The 17,997-nt window shown below is 44.9% G+C and overlaps 1 pseudogene; it reads right to left on the bottom strand.

Moving 5' to 3' along the window:
* LOC115328954 overlaps positions 1–17,997 on the bottom strand; it is a 121,176-nt pseudogene that overhangs the window by 17,526 nt on the left and 85,653 nt on the right.

Here is a 17,997-nt window from a genome sequence, read left to right as displayed (position 1 = left end):
GAACGGGTAATCTAATTACGTCACCCGTTACGTCTTTTTCACAATACTTAAAAATACATTAGAGCTCATGTTATGTTTCTTGCGCCAAGGCATATGTAGCTTTGTACTTATCGCACATACCTGCAATATTGATACCGTAAAATATAAAGTCATTATATAGAGTTGAGAATGGACATAATCCTTCTTGAAGAGTAGGGCATAAGTAGTATCAAAAGTACTTGGAAACACAAATTCCGGAATACGTGCCAAAGACTGCTAAAATACTGATACTGAAATACAGTGATACAAAATGGTATCGCTCCACGTATTAAAATTACACACTGCGATACATAACTATTTGAAAATACGGATAGAGGATTACAGTTTGTGTGACAGATTTACAGACACTGAAGACACTTCTGTAAATACAACTTTTATCGCTGCTGTTATACTTCGTAGAACTGGTTGTGTACGTCCGTTAGTCTAAACTAAAAAAGAATTGAGCATATAATATTTGCAATACCCTAAACATTTATATAAAATATTACTTGAAACCAACTAGCGAGTGCTCACTTTAAGCTTCAGCCTGATTTACCGCGTGGACGTTCCTGTACTGAAAAAGAATTTCTCGTAAAATTGACACTTGGTATTTGGCGTAGAGAAAAGGTAAGTAAGCAGCAGTTTTTTTTAATTTTTTTTTAAAAAAGGTTCTCATTAGAGCTTGAGTGCAATTTCACTTCTATTTTTTATCCATGTGAGTAAAAATGTCAGGAAACTCTAAATCGATTTTCTGTGCTAACAAAAAACCCCGAGATGCAGTGTTTTTGGTAACGCCTTACGAGTAACGGCGTTGCAGGTAACGAGTTTCTTTTTTGTAACGAAGTAACCCACTCGTTACATTTTCAAAACGGTAACAGGTATCGTACTTACGTTACTTATTTCGAGTAACGGACAACGGAGTAACGTTACTCCTTACACATTCTTCCCAATAATTAAAAAAAAATTACACTTTTTTTTTGTTTTTAGACGCCAAGACATAGAAATGTTTAAGTTTCTTCGTGTTTTTCTTTGCGTTTTTTGAATGAGTATTCTGGTGGAACCGTGGTGTGCTGTCAAACTTTTAGTGTTAATATGACGCCCTTCCCGGATCTAAGAAGAACCGTAAAAAGATAAGGTAATTATGTTGCTTCTAGATGGGAATGTTTCTTGATATATGGCACTTATGCATACGTGCAACATCAAAATTGTAAGACCTGTTAATTCATAACTTAAGAAGGAGACTTAAGAGTAACGTGCGTTACATTACAACAATAACGGTAGCGATAACGCGCTCTTTTTATTTTCAGGAAACATAGGTCCGTAAAGCGTTCCTTTTCACTTGCAATAGACCTTTTTCCAGTAAGCGTCTGCGCACGCGCACACCCTTTCCACTTGACCTTGACCACCCTTTCGCCATTTTTGGGGGGCACTGTTTTCTTGCGACACTAATCTTTTCCTATGGGAGAAGGCGAGTCCGGTTGCCCTCCATTTGTAGTTGGCGGCGAAACCGTCATGGGGCACTCCTTACTGGAAAAAGGTCCATTAAAAATAACAATAGTCGAAGCTAAAACCGGATGAACAGTTGTCTTCTCTGCATAACAGAGAAGTGGGTCAGCATCGTCTGGGGCAAGTTTACGCAAAAGGAAAAGCTCAATGTACCCTTCACACCACCCTACAACTCCTCAAGACGAACAAGTAATATGGATATTTTGTTTGAAATACAACGATTATTGAAAATTGTAACGAGGTACATCGACCCCTAGAGTATCGCGATACCAGAAATACTTCTGAGAACGCATTTCACGGCCGAAATACAAAGAACGCTTGAAAATTTGTATCGCAATACAGAAATTTAATAAAATATATATATGAAAAAAAAAAAAAAAAAACTGTCACAATGCATTTGTATCTCAATACTGCCCTTCCATGGTTTAGTTAAATATGACGCTTATTAATTTCTGTAGCATGAGAACAGTAAAACATTTTAATTTCATAAAAAATAATAATTAAAAAGTACCACTCGATACTGTTAACCGGTAACGCTCACGCATTTTTTTTTTGGAAGGAGCGAGTAATGTATTTTGTTACTTTTATCGGTAACGCCTACAACACTTCAAACTGTGCTTTTGCTCGGTATGAGTGTGTTGCGTGTCTTTTAGTATTTAGGCTGTTTTATGGCTTGCAATAATACCAAGTGTAGAAATGCCGACTACTGTCCTGGCGCGAAGTTAATGTCTGTGAAAGCAAGAAGTAAAAAAATACATATGCGTGTGCTCCAGAGGAAAGTGAAATGCATTATTTCATATTTTTTGTTTCAAGTCATAAACATTTATTATTCATGAAGCTTTGTCTACAAACCCTATATTATTGTTCTACATAAAAAAAATTCTTCATCTCTCTTTTGTGTTTACTCATTTGACGCAAGTTGCCAAAGGAAGCCCCTCTGCTCTATCTAAATAGAAATTTCATCGATATACGCGAAGCGAAGAAAAGTAAAACTGAACTGCATTGAAATCTTTATTATTCTCGATGAATCCACTAGTTTTCCATACTTGAAAAGGTCGACCTAACGCGTAACGCATTCTGAAAGAAGGCAGAGCTGAAACAAGATGAAAATAGTTAGTTTTTTTTCGACAGAGAGATCTTTCGAAAAGGTATCGTTAACTCACAATTATTATCAATGTTTTATTGCGTTACAAGCCATAGTGGCAGTGAACAAAGCAAAAATATTAGTCGCTGTTTTGTATTTTTCGTTTTATACATTTCATGTGGCAAGCAGGAAGAGTTTACGGGGGTTGTTTTTTGCAATTTTATTTAGGATTGGTTCGATAGACTTCTGTTTTGTAGTTTTAGCGGCTTCAAAAAGGTAAACCGAAAATTCATACCAATAATAAGCTCACCTATGATAAGCTCTAGCAGGCATCTGCAGTTTCAGTGCTGCGAGTGTTCGGGTGTGAGTGTGTGTGTTCGGTCACTTCGGGGTAAAAGGTATTAACATTGAATGTGCTATTATTTGGTTCAGTATTTATGGGTTTTACATGTACAGAGGCTTCTTGCAATTGAAACACGCCATAAAAAAGTTATGTGCTGAAACTTTTAGAACCGAGATGTAATCTGACGCGGATCCACCCGGTTGAGGTGTTACGCCGTCAAACTGCAAGATATGTATATATGTTGTCCTGGCGTGTCCGTTCCTTTTATCGTCCTCGTCTTTAGAAGCTGTTAAAAACCACCATGTCAAATTTAACAATTCTTGAAACTAACAAAAAATAAAATGAAGACCGGGATTTATTTGGTTGACCTTCCAAAATGAAGGTATTCCCAGGAAGCAAATAACAATACTGCCTCCACATTTAACAGACATACAAACGTGATCTCACGCCGTGCACTCACGAACGCACAGACATATGCGTGCGCTCATGTTCACACACCCGCGAACGCAAACGTAAATGAAAATCTTGGAAATGAATAATCTATGGGCCGATATTATTACACACTTTTAAAGTATTTATTATGCATCCGTGAAGTAGCCCTTGAACATCTGTCTTTGTTAGTTGGCTCCTTTTACAGCTCATTATAGCGTAGCTCCGGTACATTTTCTCGGTTTTATGGTTACGACAATTTTAGTAAAGGGAATATCCCTAAAATAAGAGGTGCGATTCTTTTATGCCTCGTGTAATTTTGTACATATCCTATAGCAAAGATTTGTTTCGGGGGTCAACGGCGAAACCGAAACTACGGACATTATCATGATGGCAGCCCTTGTGATTACCTGCAAGGTCATCGTGTGACGCCAATTTTCTTTTGCGGTTACTGAAGACGTACGGCGCGCCTAGTCATAGGAGCAGTTGGTATCAGTCAGGTAAGATGCTATGACTGTTATACTGGTTTGCTTTGCAGATATCAAACATCTCTAGTAAAGATAAAGGCACATTTCTTGCCAAAATAAATTATCGCAAATTGCTAAGCAAAGGTGTTGCATGCATTAATCTTTCTAGCATCACAAACATTTAGCGGCACTATTAGTTTCCAGACGCCAGACGCCTACGTTCATCAAAATTGGGGGTCTTACGTGCCAAACCTATGACGGGCATCTGGCACGCCCCAGCGGAGGACTGAGGATTGATTTCGACCACCTGGGAACCTTTCGACGTGCAACCGAAAGCTCGGTTACACGGCGCCTTTTCCGCAATAAGCCTCCGTCATATTGCGGGCACCTCGGTCGGGATTTGAACCCGCCACCTGGGGGCGCCTCCGTTCATGGCGCTGATATAGATTAAGGCGTACCATGTGTGCACTTGATATTTCTTCCTAGAATGAAGCGATAAAACCTCTAATCGGGCTAATATACCTGGCGATTTTTTAAAGATTTCTATACTCTCGAGCTCATCACTCTATGTGTGCACAGGTGGTCGAGCTCCTCCTCGCCTACCCCAATGGTCACGTCACCTTCCTGTTAACCAACCACCGTGAATCACCTCACTTGTTTTCTTGCACCCATCAACCCGTCAGTGTGGATCCTTGCGGTCACGCTTTTATGCGAGCTTCAGGAAATGCCGCACATAAAAAGTTTCACGTTAAAACGAGCTTGCCACGATGAATCCAGGTTCAGAATGAGCCCCCACTTCTCATCAGTAATGTTGTAACGTTGGTCTGAAACGTAACTCCCGTTGTGTATTGTTAAATGTGACTGTGGTTTGCAAAGTTCGTGTTTTCCACACCTCGAGAGCTATTGCGCTTTGGACGGGGGATTGAACAGTCTTGAGATATGACGGAAAGCAGGTATATTTACATTCGGAAATTTTATTATTAAGAAACTAAAGTCGGTCAAATCGTTATTAGTTATTTTGAAGTTTATATATATTACGGTTCCTGAAGAAACTGATCCCTAACTGGAGTGATGGGATGAGCGCTGGAAGTTTTAGAGCTCTAGACGGCGTAGATTCATGCACTTAAATCCTGCCGGCAATCGCGGCTTGGACTGTATTCATGTTGGCTGAAAAATAATTTCTTTGTCCGTTATGCATCGCTTTGAACGAAGTGAATATCCCCTCTACAGAGATTAATTGAAGACGACAATGGCATCTTCACGGAAATAGCACAAATAGACAGCAAATACAACGATAGAAAAACTGGGGTCCTTCTAGCCGTTTCACGACGTGCTGTGTGAGGATGCAAACGCATCTCTTGGAACCGCAGTGGAGCGGCTTGTTTTAACAGACTTCAAAGAATTACGGCATAATCGTTTATTTATTACTGAGAGATTCATCCCCTGAGTCGTTCGAAATACGTTCGGAGGCATGACGTTAATGAGAAAAGTTCATCATGCTGGGAATATCATTAATTGCTTCGGTACTCCTCGAGAAAATGTGTACATTCAAAACGACGAGTATAAAGGGCTGAAGCGGAGAGGTCGCAAGTAGTAGTCGGGGTAGTGTGATTTTGTTTCCGGCTGCCAATAGCGACGGTCGCAGAATTACTAGCTTCTCCGGAGCGGAGATAACGGCCCTTGACGGCAGTGGTAGTTTGCCATTTGCCACCGTACGTTCTATGGTAGAATACTGGATTGTACTGCAACCAGTACCTACCGGTCCAACCTGTGTCAACTCTGTCCTGCTGCATTGCAACCACAAGGGGCGTCTCCACAGAATCGAAGACTTTCGCCAGGAACTGAAGCGCACCGCTGTTTTGTCTGATATCGTCTCGTTGGGCGCATATCACACGAATCATCTGTGGCTGGTTGCCTTTCGGACGCCAGAGGCCAAGGAGCGCCTGATGAACTTCGGGGAGCTGACCAACAAGAACCAACGATGCGTCGTCATCGACCCCTTCTCCACCGAGGTGCGCCTTTGGGTTCACTGGGTCCCCTTCCAGGTCTCTGACGAAGCGGTGAGCAAGCTCTGCGAGCCGTACGAGAAAGTGGTGAAAGTATCTCGCGAAAAGTGGCGTGTCGAGGGATTCCAGGCCATCGAATCGACGACGTGCATCGTACGCATGACGCCCAAGAATGGTGTCACGCCCGACAGCATGCCATACCGGTTGAGCCTTCAGGGAGGCAACCTGCTCATCGTGATCGCCGGCGCCCCCCCGTCTGCCTTCGTTGTAAGCGCACCGGGCACATAAGACGCAACTGCCTCTCGCCAAAGTGCTCGGTGTGCTATCATTTTGGTCAGTACGGGGACGGGTGCGTCAAGACGTACGCCGGTGTCACCGGTGAAGCCGTGGCGGGCGAGCTTTTGCCCTTGATCATGAAAACAAAGGAGGCAGAGCGGGCTGTCCAACGATTGGACCACGTCGTTGAACCGCAGCCTGATGAGCAGCAGGGGCTCCGCGTCCGAGACGTCACACTCCCACAAGTCATTGTGGCGGAAGACGCGGCCGGGACGGCTCACGCGGCTTCTAAGTATAGCCCAGGTGTCCCTCTCTCTGTGGCGACGTCGCCCGTGGGCATCGATGATTCACCTACGGCCTGTTTCGTGACGACCGATAAGGCTCCCAAAGGCAACGAGGACATGGACGAAATGACGGACTCCACCAAGCGAGGCCTCGAAGAGACGGACGCGACGACAGGGATGACCCCTGACCCCAACCCGTGGTTGGGGGTGGGCAAGTCCGGTCGGTACAAGTAGGAACATAACGTTCCTCCTGACGGCCGTAGCCATCAAAATCGCAACGCTAAATCTTCGAGGACTAGGCACGCGCAGAAAACAGTACCAAGTGCAGCGTCTGCTCATCAAAGAGAGACCCGATTTTTGGCGGTGAGACTAAGATGGCTGAGGAATAACAGGTAGCGAGCGCGCTAAAGCGTTTTTTTTTTTAACATCTTACGAACTTTGTGTCACGCCGGCCGTCAGCGCTTCGGGTTTTTTTTTTTTTTCAATAAGTCCCTATTTTTGTCGGAGTGGGCTGTCACCACCAACCAGGAGGGGCGCTTTATTTTGTACGATTTTTGTTTTTATTATCAGCAGTTAAATGGCGGTTTATTGGTTTATATGCTCCCAGTACAGTGAAGGACCGTGTTGCCTTTTTTTATGGCTTGCGCCGTTTTGTAGAGTGTGATAGTATAGTCGTATTGTGTGGAATCTTAATTGTATTATCCGAACAGCGGACAGATCGTCGTCTGGGCGACGCACAGACAGGAGTATTACGGTATTAAGTGATTTGATCGATGATTTTGATTTGGTGGACGCCGGAACTGTGAGAAACGAAACGTCAGAGATTCGTTTCACACATTTTCAGGCATCCTCACATGCGCGATTAGATCGAGTGTACGTCTCTGCTCCTGTTGCTGCCATGTTGAGAATGTACCGCGTCATGTCTGTTTATTGTTTGGATCACTTTTTTCTTTCGACAACTATAGGCGAAAAGACGTCGCCCAAGCCATTCAAGTGTAGGCTGTGGAAGTTTAAAGCAAAACTCCACAATGACTAAGCCTTTGTAAAGGCGGCAGATAAAACTTGTGAGAGCTCTTTTGAAAGAGCGAAGGGGGGGGGGGGGGGGGCCTTTTTGAGGTGTGGGAGCTCTTTAAGCAAGATGTTAAAATGATTGCAAAGAAAAGGTCCTCTATCTTAGCTTTTGAGGCAGGCTTTGCTGAGGGCAATTTAACCGCCAATTCAGCGGCCCTGTCGAGAGCGGAGTGTGAGAACCCTTCTAGTGGACTTAAAAATTTAGATTGAGTAAAAGAACGTCTAGACGAGTTGCACCGCGAGCGGTTCCGTGGGGCCGTAGTGCGAGCTCGCTCTGAGAAATTCTTACTAAGCGAGCAACCGACTAGACGTGCCTTGGCCGAGGAGAAGAGGTACGTGCTGCACAACGAGATAAGGGAAATAGAATATCGGGAGGTGAGCAGCACGATCCCGACTGTAATCCAGAAGGCCTTCGTGGAACATCACCGGCAGCTACTTGACAGCCAAACCAAAGGGAGGAAAGACCCCGCGTGCGGGAGCCTACAAGAGTTTCTTCTCCAGTTCGACGCAGACAAGCGGGAGAAACTCGAAGTACCCATTTCTGTAGAAGAGGTGCATTTGGCCATTGATAGCTTGCCCAACGCAAAAACGCTGGGGCCAGATGGTATAGGGGCGGAGTTCTACAAAAAGTTTAAAAACTCAGAAGACGTGGTTTCGTTACGAGTGTTTTCCGAAGTGTACGAACGTAAAACGCTGCTGAAATCTTTTGGGCGAGCGTACACCGTATTTATCCCAATAAAGTGGCGACGACGCTAAACTACGTAAAGAAAGAGGTTATCGGCCGATAAGGTTGTGCAAAGTCGACCACAAAATCTTCGCTAAACTCTTAGCCACTCGGTTTCAGGGAGTAGCCCGCCAACTGATCGGGTAGCATCAGACCTGTGGGATTCAGGGCCGCTCCATCACAATAAACATTCACGTAGCTCGCAATGTTCTGAAGGCGTGCGATAACGACAACGGCACAGCCGCCATGCATCAGACCGACTTCGATAAAGCATTTCATCGCGTTAAAGACGATGTACTCTTTGATATTTTAGAGCGAGTCAATGTTGGCTCAGTTATTTTGGAGAAGGCAAGATGGGCGTATAAAGATTGCAAAACCCGGCTCATCGTAAACAAGGAGCTAACCTATGTGATAACCGTTCGTTCCTCTGTCAGACAAGGATGCACCTTGTCACCTTTATTTTTGAATTTGTACCTGGATCTATTTTTCTGAGCGTTTCAAACAGTGAACAGTGTAGCGGTTTCCGGCTGGGAAACGTGGTAGTGGAAGTCACGAACTACGCCAACGACGTGGCTGTTTTTTTTTTAGCGACAAGAGGAGCGTGAGTGCTGCGGTGACTTTGGCCAATAGGTTTTGTGAGGCTACAGGGGCTGCCGAAAATTGGTGAAAGCGTCGAGGCCTTTGGCATGGGGCGTGGGTCACGACACCTTCGGTGTACGAAGGTATGGGGTGGGACAGCGTGCCGCGCACATAACTTGGCGTGCCTCTCAATTGTTACCTGGAGAACAAACAATATTGGTTGGTTGTCGCCACCGGCCTCGACAGGCGCGCTTCGTGCTGGAAGAGGCGTGATCTGTCGATTTTTGCTAAAGCGACGGTCTGCAACGTGTTTCTGATTTCTAAAGTGTGATATGTCCTGCAGGCTATTCATTGTGCGAGGGTAGATATACAAAGGTTACATCGATTTTTTGCGAAGTTCATCTGGAGCTCGTTTTGGCAGCCAATGAGACGTGACAATTTGTTTCACCGCATACGCGATAGTGGGTTGGGGTTGTCGCATTTGTCTGTAAGGCAACTTGTGTCCCGTTTCTTCTTTTTGCGCGATCACGAACACCTATTTATACGTACTATCGTGGACACTGTTAGCTATAACACCGCAGCGGTGGCCGTCCCGTACCCCCAGCGCCTCATAGCAGGCGCCGTCCAAAACCCCGCGCATGCGCCGTGTGGCGGACTCGCTCTTCCCACCTGCGAGCACACCCTCGCTTTGTCGTCTGCTAGGCACAGAGCAGACGACGCTACAGCGCTTGCCCATTTTCCCTGAACACGGTTCAGCAAACCACCGCGTAAGAGGTGTCCATGGTTGATTCCCCGACTCCGCTGGCTAAGGATAATCATAGCCCCAAATTGTAATATCACGGTAGACAATTTTTTTCTTTTTTTATGGGTCAAACTTGCAGTTATAATCCGTTTCACTTTAAATCTAAGCTCAGCGGACGTTACGAGACGATAGGGCCAACCAAAAGCGACAAAAGCTCACTTTTTGCACCTTATTGTGTACCCCGGTGATGCATTCCGTGACATTGCACCTTTGCGCTATTTGATTGGCTATGTCGTTTTGCAGCGTACGCTGCATTCGGACTTTAGGTGAAACGGAGTATAAGTCGATTTCTGTATCACACCTGCTGCGCTCATACTGGTTTGCGAGTGCATATAGTGGAAGATGCATTGCAAAATCCTGTTTCTGAAAAAGCAAAAAAAAAAAAAAATAATAAAACAAAAACGTAGACAGGGTTAATGCCCCAATGACTCTGCAATCTCCCCCAATCAAAATCGCCGGTTTAAAATGAGTTTGACACCACTTCGCTAGGGCCAGGGTACCAGACGAGCAGCACTGTGGCATCGCCTGCTCTGCGCCTAGCAGACGACAAAGCGAGGGTGTGCTCGCAAACGGGAAGAGCGAGTCCGCCACACGGCGCATGCGCGGAGTTTCGGACGGCGCCTGCTATGTGGCGCTGGGGGTACGGCACGGCTAGAGTAACTGTATATGCTCCGCTTGCGGAGCAGAGTACCGCAATGGTGCCATTCTGGAGCCAAGCACTGCGGAAAGCCACAGTCGGTTTTTGCAGGGGACGCGAAGGCGCAGATGCAAGGCGGCGTGCTGTGGCGTGCTGCGGCGCGCTGCGCAAGGAAAATAGTGCGGCGTGCGGCGACGAGCCGCGCAGGCGCCGTCATCGTTGTCCCGTCGTTTCCTGTTTCCCTCTTGATTGCACAAATCGCACCCGCGGATTTTGCGGGTCGCGTGTGAAGTGAAGTCGTCAATTCATTGCGGTAAACGACGCAGCGGCTGACGAAAACGCCGTCTCCTCGCTTTCGCACGAGAGCTCGCCGACTCGCCAAGATGGCCGGATGTGCCGGTCGCGTATCTTTCCGCGAGAGCCGCAGACGCGAGCAACGCGATCGTCGTCCGTGTCGTCTGCTTCCCATACCTTGGAAGCGGGTGTCCTAAAACATCGCTCGCGTTATAAAAAAACAGGAATGTTTTGTACCCCAGTTGACGCACATAATGTTCAATGACTTAGGAAGCTTTCGGTCCGTTCGATTTTAGTCTAGGATCTATATTTGGCGAACTCAAAGCGGAAAATATGTTCCCCCTGAAACTCGGTGCTCTGGAAGGCCGCTTTCCCGCACGAAGTACGGATCCAGTTCTGCCCACGTGACCACTCCTCCGCCAATACGGAGATGGCGGCGAAAGGAAAAGGAACGCGATACTCTGGCTCTGCAAGCAGAGCCTATACAGTTACTCTAGGCACGGCCACCGCTGCGGTGTTATAGCTAACAGCGTCCACGATAGTACGTTTATGCAAGTAAAACTGGCGCCTCATCTTCCTTTCTTTCCTGTATCTTCGTGTGACGGCGAGCCAATGAGACTTGTTGGCTCCCGGAAAAAAGTTGTCAACGCAGTCCTTTTTTTGAATGCGGGTTTTTCCTTAGTATACCTTTTTGTTGTAAGCAAGAAAACACTCAAGCGTGACTTGCTGATCAGTTTATTTTCCACCCCAAAGTTCCGAGTTGTTGTTTGTAATGGTGCCCAAGAGTTTCTGAAGCGAGTGAAGCGCATGTGCATACCCCCTTCGGCGACAAATTTCTTTTTTTTAAATTGCACAGCAACACTTTACCTGTGAAGGCGTGGTTAAGAGAAAAGGAGTTAGGAATGGCCTGGTCTGTTGGCTGTCCTTTATGCAAAGAACCGGAGATCATTGAACATGTATTTATTTTCTGTTTGGACGCTTTATTTTTGGGCATGGCCTCTAACGCATGCTAAAGAAACAGTTCTCCATTAGCCAATTGGGCACACGTTTTTTGGACGTCATGAACGATGACAATGTACCGCATGACATGTTTTTGTTTTCTGGGGCTTTTAAGCATATGGCATTCGCGTATGGCAGTGAGACATGCCGACGCAACTGCGAAAGAAGTTCGGTTTTATTTTTACAACCTCTTGAAGTGTGTTGAAAGCGTTTTCTCGGCCTGCAATCCCAAGCCCGAGTGGCTGTGCGTGTGTGGGCTTCTTCTCGAGATACGGGAATTTTAATGTTCGCTGCCAAATATGCTGCAGTGCAATTTTATATGGAATTTGTACCACCTACTTTCTTGAAATAAAGAAAAAATCCCGACAGTGTGGGAATAAAAAAAAGGGAGTAGTGTGCTGTTTGTGTCCTGCTTGTATGTGCTGTGTATGTGTATGCGCTTGGTGCACATGTCCAGATGATGCTTGTGGTACGCGTAATGTATGCAGTCTTGGCGGTAACGCGTTACAAGTAACGTAATTACTAGTAATGCATAGTTTTCTTTCTGTAGCGTATTAACGTACTCGTTACTTAAAAAAAAGAAAAACGGGTAACGTAATCACGTTCCTCCTCACATCTTCTTCACAAGAACTGAAAAACAAATACACTAATGTTTTCGTGCAGACCCAGCCTACGCTATAGAGCTGATGTGACCAACCAGAAAGCATCAAAAGAGCACAATCAAGGTATTCGTTATGTTTCTGCACGTGTCCTGCCAACGCTGAACCAATCATGAACAAAATTAGACCGAGTGACATTCATTTTTGGCGCTGGTTGATTGGTCCCATTACCTCGTAGCGTCGTCTGCGTTAGGGTCTAAGCTGAAACGATCTATACACTCTAAAAACTGTCACGCTGAACCTCACGCTAACCGCGAGTTTCAAGCGTGGAACCGACGTCAATACGACGGGAATGACGTTTTAAGCACCACGTGATCGAGAATAAGCGTTTGTTTTCTGTGTCGAAGCGTTAAAGCAGTCCGAGGAATCCCGCTCAGCCTTTTTTTCGGACGTGATCAACAGCGTTAGCGTGACGACCGCAAAACACACGCTTAGATTTTCGGAGAAACGCGCGCGCCTCCATTCATCGTCACGCTAATATATATCCGAATGGGTTGACCCTCCTGAAGATCCACTTGCGCGTGCCTTTTTGTTGATTTTTTGTTGATGTGAGCTTTTTCTTTTTTTTTTTCTTTTCCTGGAAGCACAGAGGGCGCATGCGTCCTTTTTTTGGCGGGAAAAGCGAGAAAGCCGTTGCGCTGTTTCCGTTGCTCCTTGGCTCGCTCAGTCAGTTCCCGACACGCCTTGTTTGTGGCTGTGGCTGGTGGCTGGACCAGCTTGACTGAATGCGACTTGCGTGATTTAGCGAGAGACGGCGCGTGAGTTCGGGCACAGTGTGCCATGTTTACCGCACTTGACGTGCGTGGAGTGCAGCGGGGTCGCTGCAAACATAGCGAGTGCGAGTGCCCCGAATTAATGTGGGAGACGGACCTGAATGGCCAGCCAAGGAAAGGGCTTCCCATTTGGCTGGTGCCTTTACTGCGGCCATTCGCCAGCTATTTATGGAAGGCTGCAATATTTGGGTAAGAACCCTGTTTTCGTTTGTCCCCCATTACTGTCTTAATCCGCTGTTGTTGTTTTTTTCTTTCGTTGTGAAAGCGCAAGTATCAACTAGCACAGTCTTCGTCGTGTTGCTTTTCTTGAAGCGTTGTGCTTTTCACCATAACAGCCACATCTAGGAAACCGTTTTTGCTGCTTGTGATTGAGCGCGTAATTGAAACAAATGTTGTTTATTTGGAAAGGTGAAGGAATGAACCGTGCATGTTGGGGCGTCGTTGAGGTAGTCGGGCGAGTTTGTTCTCGGCTGTAGACACTGCAGTACAGAGGTGAGCTTGTTATTCCAAGTGTTGCATTGCTGTCACAAAAACTTCAAAAGCATATTTTGCCTGAAGTCCCGCCTCTGCGTCGGTCTCCCGTGTTGAAAGTTTACGGTTCGGAATCGACGAACACCCAGAATATGGGTGAAGGACAAAATGGGTACGTGGCAATGTGGCACGGGAAAAAGGGTGCCAGCAGCAAAGAAGGGAAAGGGTGCACAACGTTGCATTGTAGGAGGAAAAGGGTCGCAGCGGTGAAGGAGACGGAAAGAATCGATGTAACATCAGAGGCAGCCGCGTGAATCTTTGCATGTTCCGGTGCTTGCAGGCATGTTTCATTTTGGTTTTGATCGGTCTCAACGCAATCGTTTCTTTGAGATAAAGCTTTGCAGAAATATGGAGTTAGTTTGAGCGGCGTCGCCGTCGGCATAACCGTACCGCGTCGGCATGACGCTTTTTTGTGACGCTCGCAAAAAAACGCATTGATTTCAGCGGCGAGTAGATCACTTTCGCAATAAAGAGAATACTTCAAGCACGCTCAAAGTGCACTTAATGTTACACAGCTTTACGAACTAAGAACAGTCTGTTATGAGCGTTTCAGTTAGTGCAACGTGGACAATGTGAACGTTCAAGTGTTTATACTCATATTTGTAATACTAAGTTTTTTTTTAGGCCATAATATCTTAATCTTATTGTCAACAGGTTGCACCGACGGATATTCTGGGACCCTGCATTGTGTGGGACGAAACGAGACGGCTAATCTGCGTCAACGAACCACCAAACGAAATCGGCCTGCAACCAGACACGTCACTCGAGAAAGCGCTGGTGCTATGCCTCTGTGTTTACTACTTAAAAAAAAACGTAACATACCCAGCAGCATTTGGGCAGCTGCTTGGTTTTTGTACAGAGAGTAGTGAAACCAGCAAGCAGGTCTGAGGTAGCGTGGGCGCAGAAAAGGTTGCGTGATCTTCTCTCAAAGTTGCACTTTTTGCTCGCACACAGTTTTTTTTTTTTTTTTTTTTTCGTACTTGTTTTTGAGGAATGGTTGGAGGGGGGTTATGTACATCAAAATATTAATCGCTGTAGCAATTGAATGAAAGGGCCGCCCTTAATAATGAAAAATTATGATATGTAGAAAAAAATGGCAAGTGCCACGTGGTGGAATGCTCCAAAACTAAATCTAGTCATTACGCGCCAATTCAATTTTTGTTAGCAAATGTTGACTTTCGTAACGAAGTCAACACTTTGCTCATTTCAACTCATTTAATATTTATGCCAGTTTGACCTTTGTCAGCGAAGTGATGACGTTGTTTAAACTGGTTGTGTTTTGTTACGAACCATTTTTAGAAGGAAAAACCTTCTTCTTATTCTGTGGTTAACTTCTTTTAGAAAATCACAGACTTGCCACAAAGCACAATTTTTCTACTATACCAATTGCTGTATGTTATAGAAAACGAACCGCAAAGAAGTATGACACCACACAATTATCACTGCGTAGCTGCAAAACATATGGCAATGATTTATATATTGATATTTTTCTAACATTTACTGAAAAAATATATCCTGATTCAAACCCGCTAAAAATGCAAAATATTGACATTCATTCATATTTGTTTGATTATACTCATAGTTGTGGCAGTTCTTAGCAGTTAGTGGGCATTATACTTTTTAGTGGCTTATTTGTACAAAAAAAAAGATTTTCAAATAAAGAGTTTAACCCCGAAGCTGAAATTTGTTTGCCTCTTTCTATTTAGTTCCTTTTGGAGTGTTCCTTCTTGTAACTAGAGCCTAAAAAGATCCCTCTCTCTCTCTCCCTCTCTCTCTCTCTTTCTTTGGGTTTTTAGACGCCAAAAATAAATTTCCTAAAATCTTTATACAAAATGCACAGCTGTGAACAGCTTGCAGCTACTTAGCGCAATGTACCAGGCGTAACATGATTCACAACTGCCATTCGTATATGTGCGTAATTATACATAAAGTAGCACGTTTATCTTTCTTGCACTACTCAATTCGCCTAAAGAAGTACTTAGAGGGATTTAGTAGATCGTTTCTGAGCTCCTATAACGGTATCCGATAACAATATGATGCATGGGGGCCCGCGTGTTCATACGCTTATTACGGCGTGCGTTTTCTCCACTCTCAAATAATGACGCCTTCTAGGCGCGTGAAATGTGCGTCGTGGTTGAAACTTCTGGCCGCTGACATTGGGGTTTCTCGCATTTAGTATGTCGTCCCAATAATCATAGTTATTGGGACGATATACTAAATGCGGGAAAGCTCAATGCCCACGGCCAGAGGTCTCCACCGCAACGCGCATTTCACACGCCTAGTAGGCGCCATTATCTAAGCGTGGAGAAAACGCACGCTGTAATAAGCGTGTAAACACAAGGGCCCCCTCACGCCTGCGAAGCGTTAAACCATAGCACAGTTCACGCATAGGGAGCGTGAATTCTAAGCGTTGAAAAACAGCACGCTTGGAACAAGCGTGTAAAAAATCGCTTTGCGTCACGCTTGCTATGCGTGACCATTTTTAAAGTGTAGGCGCGCAGCCATTAATTATTGCACTCATTTCACATAAATTGAATTTTATCCCTGGTTTTGCACACGTAAAAAGTCCCAGATTAGATGAACCCCAATGCCTACGCCCTTTGCGCCAACGTCGAAAAACCGTGTAGACAAACAAAAAACCGCGCTTACAGTCAACTGAAAGATAAAGAGTAACGCAAAATTGACGTGCCGTTCTTTTTATCGGTGACGGTAACGGTAACGCGTTCTTTTAATTTTGTCATAACGTAGGGCTTCCACGCGTTCCTTTGTTTTGCTAGTAATGAGTAACGTATTTTTTTGTCAGTAATGCCTAGAACACTGAATGTATGTATACGTGTGTATTTTAGTTATTTATACATACTGATAACCTCCTTTTGCAGGTTGTGGCAGGACGGGTTACAAACTAGTTGATGCCAAATAACTTATATATATACGAAGTACATGTCAGGAACTAAAAAAAACACGATTTTTAATGCAACAATAAAAAATAAAAAAGTACAATAAAACGCAAAGCAAGAACTTTGTGTAAGAAAGGTGCCCCAAGGGGCAATGGAGGCGCGAGCAAATAAAAATATTTCTTTTATGGCCCATAACTCGGGCGGTACCTAGCGCCAGCGAACCTAGCTGCTTGCAATTACTCTGGTTTACCCTGCCATCTAATGGCGAGCGATTTAACCCTCTTTCACGCTTCGGGGTATTCTTTGGTTACCGTGCATCCATAAGCTATATAGGCTGCCTCAAATATGCTCTTTTGAGAGCGACTTTTGGTTTCAGGAATGGTTTAATTTGCTGCTCCTTCCGCGCCGTGCAACAGACGTAGTGTCCTCCTCAAGCCTTATTCAGCTCTATTTGCTCGCTTCAGGGTTTGCTGTAATGCGATGCGGACGAGAGAGGAACTTTGCTCCCCTGCTTTCAGCGACTAGAGCTTCTCCCTTTCTGAAGTAACATTGATTACAAGCGCGTTCCTCTCTATATGGAGGAGTAGACCTTTTTATTTTTTCTAAAGTCTGGCGCTATGAACAGTGCATTGAAATACGGCGTCCAGTGAATACAACCCTACACACGAACCTCACCAGCCGGTTTGGGGCGCCAGGCTTGCCTTAATGCATCGAGTGAAATTCAGTTATTCGGCCAGCGTGCTTTCTGCACATGCGACAACCTCGCTAAAGGTCTGCGCGTGACCTGCCGCCTGTACCCTGTAAGCTCAAGTTCTGGTGGTGTCACACATGCGCCGAACGCCTGATGATATTGGTCTATTCAATCGGCGCTGACTATACCTTTGTGGGCCGCTAACACAACGAATGAGCGGCTACGGCAAATATATATAATATGCTAGCGCTGCCAGTAAAACGTCACCAGCTCTAAGACAGTCTCAAGAAAGAGCTAACAAATAAGCTTAATTCTCCTAATATATAATGGATCGCCCTTTAATAAGCTGATATCGCATAGGCGTCAGAAATGTGTGGATTTCCGTTCAGTATCTGAAACATTAAGCGGACGTCTGGAGTGCTTTAACCCACCTTTCTGCCCTCTGCGCCGTCTTCGCTTGTGCAATTTCTGCCATCGGGTGATAAATCGTAGATTCCTCTGAAATCTCTTTCGTTCTTGCAACATGCAACCCTGCAGATCGACGCATATTTCTGCGCAGGATGATCAAGCTAAAAAAAAAAAAAAAACACACACAAAATCAGACAATATTGCTTTTTGATTTAGCAACATCTCGAATGGCCGAAACGAAGTAAGGCCAATAAGTGCCTTTATTATTCAATCTTGTCGAGTGAAATTACCAGTAGTGTCCCTTGTGTTCGCTAATAACATATCAACTCTAAAAAGTAATCCCCAAACATGTTTATCAAAATCCTTTGAAAAATTATTCGCAACTGTCTAAGAAAAAACTGAAGTTACAGGGAAAGATAATATTAGCTGCAGCTTTATTTTGTGTTGACTCATAACCTAGCTTTCACTAACTGTCCGCGGGGATGCTGATTTGTTCGATAGCCAGGTAACTGACCTCGT

Source organism: Ixodes scapularis, unplaced genomic scaffold (genome assembly GCF_016920785.2).
Source record: "Ixodes scapularis isolate PalLabHiFi unplaced genomic scaffold, ASM1692078v2 PGA_scaffold4__175_contigs__length_147842914, whole genome shotgun sequence".
NCBI lineage: Eukaryota > Metazoa > Arthropoda > Arachnida > Ixodida > Ixodidae > Ixodes > Ixodes scapularis.
Note: the sequence above shows the minus strand (reverse complement) of the source record. Positions and strands in the feature narration are given on the sequence as shown.